The sequence below is a fragment of the Ovis aries genome, chromosome 3 (assembly GCF_016772045.2).
Source record: "Ovis aries strain OAR_USU_Benz2616 breed Rambouillet chromosome 3, ARS-UI_Ramb_v3.0, whole genome shotgun sequence".
In the NCBI taxonomy this organism is placed as follows: Eukaryota; Metazoa; Chordata; class Mammalia; order Artiodactyla; family Bovidae; genus Ovis; species Ovis aries.
The window spans coordinates 138,107,365-138,114,303 of NC_056056.1; the positions used below are offsets into that span (position 1 = coordinate 138,107,365).

General features: G+C 36.8%; 1 pseudogene; it reads left to right on the plus strand.

Moving 5' to 3' along the window:
* Window positions 1–5,471: 5,471 nt before the first annotated feature.
* LOC114113759 (olfactory receptor 8S1-like) lies at window positions 5,472–6,389 on the plus strand (annotated as a pseudogene).
* The last annotated feature ends 550 nt before the right edge of the window (window positions 6,390–6,939 follow it).

The window sequence follows — 6,939 nt, forward strand, 5'->3', positions numbered from 1 at the left end:
TGACTCATTTTCACTACTAGTAATTGGTCTGTTAATATTTTTAATTTCTTCATGATTCAGTACTGGTAGAATGTGTGTTTCTAGGAATTTGCTCATTGTTTTCTAGGTTGATTTGCATTGTCATATTAATTTTAGGTGTACAGCAAAGTGAATCAGTTATATATATACACATATGCATGTTTTTAGATTCTTTTCCCATAGATGTCATTATAGAATATTGAGTAGAGCTCCCTGTGCTGCACAGTAGGCCCTTTTAGTTATCTATTTTATGTAGAGTAGCGTATATTCATCCTCATCTCCCAATTTATCCTCTCACCCCTTAAACCCTGGTAACTATAAGTTTGTTTTCTACATCTGATTTTCTATTTTGTAAATAAATTCATTTGTATGCTTTTTAAAAAAATCCACATATAAATGCCATCATATTACATTTGTCATTGTCTACTGTTCTTCACTTAATATGACAATCTCTGGGTCCATCTATGTTGATGAAAATGGCCTTATTTTATTCCTTTAGGCTAAGTAATATTTCATTGTATATATGTACTACATCTTCTTTATTCATTCCTCTGTTGATGGACATTTAGGTTGCTTCTATGTCCTGGCTATTGTAAATAATGCTGCAGTGAACATTGTGGTACATATATCTTTTTGAATTATGGTTTTCTCCAGGTATTTATGCCCAGGAGTAGGATTGTTGGATTATATGATAGCTCTATTTTTAGTTTTTTTTTTTTTTTAAGAAACTTCCATGCTGTTTTCCATAGTTGCTGTACCAGTTCACATTTCCACCAAGTGTAGAAGAGTTTCTTTTCTCCATACCCTGTCCAACACATATTGTTTGTATAGATTTTTTGATGATAGCCATTGCGATCAGTGTGAGGTGACATCTCAATTGTAGTTTGATTTGCATTTCTCTAATGATTAGTGATATTGAGGATATTTTCATGTGCTTTTTAACTGTCTATATTTCTTTTTTGGAAAAATGTCTATTAGATCTTTTGTCCATTTTTTGATTGGATTGATTTTCTGACACAAGCTGCATGAGATGTTTATTTACTTTGGAAATTAAACTCTTGTTGCAGATATTTCTTCATTTGCAAATATTTTCTCTTATTCTGGGGTTGTCTTTTTGTTTTATTTATGGTTTTCTTTGCTGTGCAGAAGCCTTTAATTTTAATTAGGTTTCATTTGTTTATTTTTGCTTTTATTTTCATTACTCTATGAGGTGATATTACCATGATTTATATCAAAGAGTGTTCTGCCTCTGTTTTACTCTAAGAATTTTATAGTGTCTGGCCTTTCATTTAGGTCTGATCCATTTTGAGCTTATTTTTGTGTATGGTGTTGGAGAATGTTCTAATTTCATTCTTCTACATGTCTGAATTTCCTGGATTCTTGAGGAGGCTGTCCTTTCTCCATTATCTATTCTTGCCATTGGTGATTTAATAGGTAATTTGATAGGGATTGTACTGAATCTGTAGATTTATTTTGACAATATTGATTCTTCTAATCCAAGAACATGACATATTTTTTCCATCTGTTTGTATTATCTTCAGTTTCTTTCATGAGCATCTTACAGTTTTCAGAGTATAGGTCTTTTGTCTCCTTAGGTAGATTTATTCCTAGGTATTTTTCATTGTTGATGCAGTGGTAAATGGGACTTAATTTCTCTTTCTGATATATTTTGTTTTTAGTATATAGGAATGCAAGTGATTTCTGTGCATTAATTTTGTATCCTGCAACTTTACTGCATTCATTGATGAGATCTTACAGTTTTCTGGTAACATTTTTGGGATTTTCTGAGAGGCTTCCCAGGGTGACACAATGGTAAAGAATCTGCCTGCCTATGCAGGAGATGCAGGAAATGCGTCTGAATTGGGAAGATCTCCTGGAGTAGGAAATGGAAACCTACTCCCGTATTCTTGCCTGAAAAAATTCCATAGGCAGAGGAGCCTGATGTGCTACAGTCCATGGGGTTGCAAAGAGTCAGATACAACTGAGAAACTGAGCACCACCATGTCATCTGCAAACTGTGACAGTTTTACTTCTTTTCCAATTGGGTATCTTTTATTTCTTTTTCCTCTCTGATTGTCGTGGCTAGGACTTCCAGTACTATGTTGAATAAAAGCGCCATTAATAGATGTACTTGCCTTTTTCCTGAATTCTATGCTTTCTGGACCTAAATGTCTGTTTTCTTTCCCAGGTTAGGAACATTTTCAGTTATTATCATTTCAAAATTACTTCTCTGCCCCTTTGTCTCTCTATTCTTCTGGAATCCTTATGATGTGAATGTAAGTATGCTTGATGTGTCTTAAACTGTAATTTTTAAATTCATCTCTCTTTTTTCTCTTCTTCTTACATGATTTCTACTACTCTGCCTTATATAGTTTGCTTGTTTATTTCTCTGTTTCATCTAAACTACTGTTGCTTCTTTCTAGTGTGTTTTTTATTTTAGTTATTATATTCTTTGCCTCTGTTTGGTTCCTCTTTATATTTTCCAACTCTGTTAAACTTCTCACTGTGGTTATTCATTCTTCTCCCAAGTTTGTTCAGCATCTTTATGATTAAGCCCCCTATTTAAGAATAAGTTCCATTCCAAGCATGTGTTCATAGGTCCAACAAAGTCAGCCTAGGTATCCAACTAACACAATTGGCTATATAGTACTATACTATAATAGGTTTATAATATTTTTGCACAAATAATACATGAAAATTAACACATAAAATATTTGTAATCTAATAGTACAGTACCTTCCAAAGTACCATAGTACCTTTCTCCAAAGAAGACATCAGATGGCCAATAAATGCATGAAAAGATATTCAATATCACTAGTTATTAAAAAAATGCAAATCAAAACTACAATGAGATGTCATCTCACACCAGTCAAAATGGCCATCATCAAAAAATTTACAAACAATAAATGCTGGAGAGATTGTGGAGAAAAGGGAACCCTCCTACATTGTTGGTGGGAATATAAATTGATACAGCCACTATATAGATTCTTTAAGAAACTAAAAATAGAACTACCATATGATCCAGTGATCCCACTCCTTGGCATATATCCAAAGAAAAACACGGTTTGAAAGGATACCTACACCCTGATGTTCATTGCAGTGCTGTTTCCAATAGCTGAGACTTGGAAGCAACCTAAATGTCCATTGACAGATGAAGGGATAAAGAAAATGTGGTTTGTATATACAGTGGAATATTACTCAGCCTAAAAGAGGATTAAATAATGCCATTTTCAGCAACTTGGATGGACCTAGAGATTATCATAATCCTTGAGGTAAGTCAAACAAAGAAATACAAATATGTGATATCACTTACAAGCAGAATCTAAAAAATGGAAAAAAAAGATGCAAGTGAACTTGTTTACAAAACAGGAACAGACTCTCAGAGAACAAACTTATAGTTACCAGGGGGAAAGGGTTGAGGGGAGGGATAGATTGGGAGTTTGGGATTGACATGTACCCACTATATTTTGGCAAAACCAATACAATATTGTAGAGTAAAAAAAAAATACATGATGAACAAGGACCTACTGTATAGCACTGGGGATGTTGCTCAATGTTGTGTAATAACCTAGATGGGAAAATTATTTGAAAAAGAATAGATAATTGTGTATGTATAACTGAATCACCTTAAGAGACAGCTGTTCCCCCAAGTTTATTACAACATTATTCACAATAGCCAAGATTTTGCAGCAAACTTAGTGTCTATTGATGGGCAAATAATTAAAGAAATATATGAAGGACTATTACTCATCATCAAAAAGAAGAAATCCTGTCATATTTGACATAGTTGGACTTAGAAGGCAGTATGTCAAATGAAATGAATCAGAGGGAGAAAGACCCTGAATGATCTCACTTATATGTGGAATCATAAAGGCTTAACTCATAGAAATAGAAAGTAGATGGTACTTAGCAGAGGCTTAAGGGTTGGGGAAACAGGTTGATTTTGATCAAAGGTTACAAACTCATAGTTACAAGATAAGTAAATTCAAAGGATTTAATGTACAGCATGGTGGTTATAATTAACAACACTGTATTGTGTACTTGAATGTTAAGATAGTAGGTCTTAAGTTTTATCACCACACACAAAGAAAAGGTAATTTCATGAGGGGATCTGTTGTTACCACTGATGTTATTGTGGTAATCACTTTGTAACATATGTGTGTGTGTATATATATATATATATATATATATATATATATATATATACACTTATGTGTGTGTATAAAATAAACATGTTATACACCTTAAAGTTACATATATTCTGTCAAATACATCTCAGTAAAGCTGAGGATGAGGGGAGCTTTGTCCAGTAAGTCTAAAGTCTTAGTGCCTCAGGGACAGTTTCTGTCCATTTAAGTTTTCTTTTATGGCCCATAATTGCATATTTCTTTTGTGTGCATCATGATTTTTGGTTGAAAACTGGACTTATATCGTAATGTTATAACCCTGAAAATTAGATTTTTACTCTTTTCTATTTTTTATATCTGAAGGTTGTAGTCAACTATTGTTCAATAAATTTTCCAATTTATTTTTGCAAAAGCAGTTCAGTGTTGTGTGTGCTCAATGAAGTATCTTTCCCTCTAGCTTGTGTTTAACTAGTACTTTGCCAGAGATTTTTTTGAATGCTAAAAGGTAAAAATTTTAAAACACCCCCCTCCTCCTGTCTTTGCAGATTCACTCCATGCTGAAGCATTCATTTAGTATTTTCCCAGATAGACTGTTAACAATTCTTAGACTTCTCTCCCACTTGCAGTGAAACTAGGGATCAGCCAGACATGAAAGCGTAAGATCGACTCTGGTCTTCTCTGAGCGTGAGTGCTACTGGACATGCATATGGCTTTTAAAATTCCCTGGTAGATACAACCAGTTTTGAATGCTCTAATTTAATTTCCCAAAGAAACTCTCTTTCTAGATTTTCTTCTCAGTCTGTTGATGGTCTGTTGTATGTTTTAATCATAATCTTTTGCCCGAGGCAGCTACAGATTTCTCATTACTCTTATAACGTTTTCAAGCAGTATGGGCCACGTTTGAACCCTGTGTGATTTCATGTGAAACAGAGACAGAGCACCTTGAATAGGTCCTTCAGGTAGTTCTCAGACAAGTTGAAATACACTAATTTGTGAGTGAGTTATGGCTCCCTCCAGACCTCAGACCATGGTTCCACTCTAGACCATCTTCAGGCTGGCCACTGGACCTAGGACGGGGTTAGGCAAGGGTAAATAAAAATGTCACAAAGCTTTCCTCCTATTTTTAAGTTGCCCTTTTCTTGGTTCAGTGTTTACTTGGTTGCTGTGCACCTTTGGTTGTTTCCCAGAGTACCAAAAAAGTTAGTCCTGACAGCTTCTGCTTGGTTTTGTTGTTTCTGTAGAATAAGAGCTTGGCACTCCATACTCTGCTGTTTTGCTGAAAACATCCCCTGTTCCTTTTTTTATTTCTAGACTGGATTTCTCTAAATGGCCTTGGAGAACCACAGCACTATCACTGAGTTCATTCTCCTTGGACTGTCTGCAGACCCCCATGTCCAGGCATTATCCTTTGTGATCTTCCTAGTAATTTACCTCCTAACTGTGCTGGGGAACCTGACAATGATGCTGGTGGTCAGAACCGATTCTCACCTCCACACTCCCATGTACTTCCTGAGTCACATTTCTTTCCTGGATTTTTGCTTCTCTTCTGCCACAGTACCCAAGATGCTGGAAATTCTCCTGTCTCAGAAGAAAACTGTCTCTGTGGAGGCCTGTCTAGCTCAAGTCTTCTTTGTGTTTGACTTGGGAGGCACTGAAGCCTGTCTGCTCTCAGTTATGGCCTATGCTGCCATCTGCCACCCTCTGCTCTAGGGCCAGAAGATGAGCAACCAGCTCTGTAAAGGTCTGGTGTTAGGTTCCTGGAGCCTGGGTTTTCTGGATGCATTCATCAACATCCTTCTAGCTATGGATTTTGACTTCTGTAGGGATCAGTTTATCCCCCACTATAGCTGTGAGCTGCCCTCTCTCTTTCCCCTTTCCTGCTGTGATGTCTCCACCAGTTTCACTATTCTGCTCTGCTCTAGTCTCCTGCATGGGCTAGGAACCTGTTTCCTAATCATACTGTCTTACACGCTCATTGTTTCTACCATCCTAAGTATCAGCTCCTCTTCATATAGAAGCAAGGCCTTCTCCACCTGCTCTTCCCACCTCACTGCAGTGCTCCTATTTTATTGTTCAGTTTTCCTTCACTATATAGTGCCAACCTTGGACTCTCCACGGGAGTTGATCTTCTCTGTACAATACAGTGTGATCACTCCCTTAATGAATCCCCTTATCTATAGCCTGAAGAACAATGAGGTGAAAGCAGCTATGAAAAGGACCTTTAGAAAATATCTCCATTGCTAGTGACCAAAGACAGAAGGTGATGAAGAGTTATCTTACTAGAGCAGGATATCTTGTTAATTAATAATTAAGTAATTTCCTGATTATTCCAATATTGGACATGAGAAAAGCATCTTAAAATTCATAAAGGTATTTGGAGTACAGCCCATAGGCTCATACTAATCTTAGGACCTGGCTTCACCTACCAGTGGATGAGCAACAGCATGAAGTCTTCTTAACCTTGACCTCATCCACCAGTAAACCAACACTAGCCCCACCTGGGATTAGTGGGATTGACAGTCACCCACCTCATGACTGTCCTCCTACCAACCAGTTACTGGCAGCCTCCACATGAGACAAGGCCTAGAAAACAACCAAACCAGAGACCAGTCAAGCCTACCAGACCTCCCACATAGCCTACCACAACAGAAGGACCCATTCAACACTCATAGCGGGGAACCGTAAGGTATATAGCTTGGATGAGGAGAGGGTAGCACACTGCTGCATTCATAGGACATCTCCTACAAAAGGCCGCTTTTCCAGAGTTTGGAAATGCAACCAAAATACCAGATAC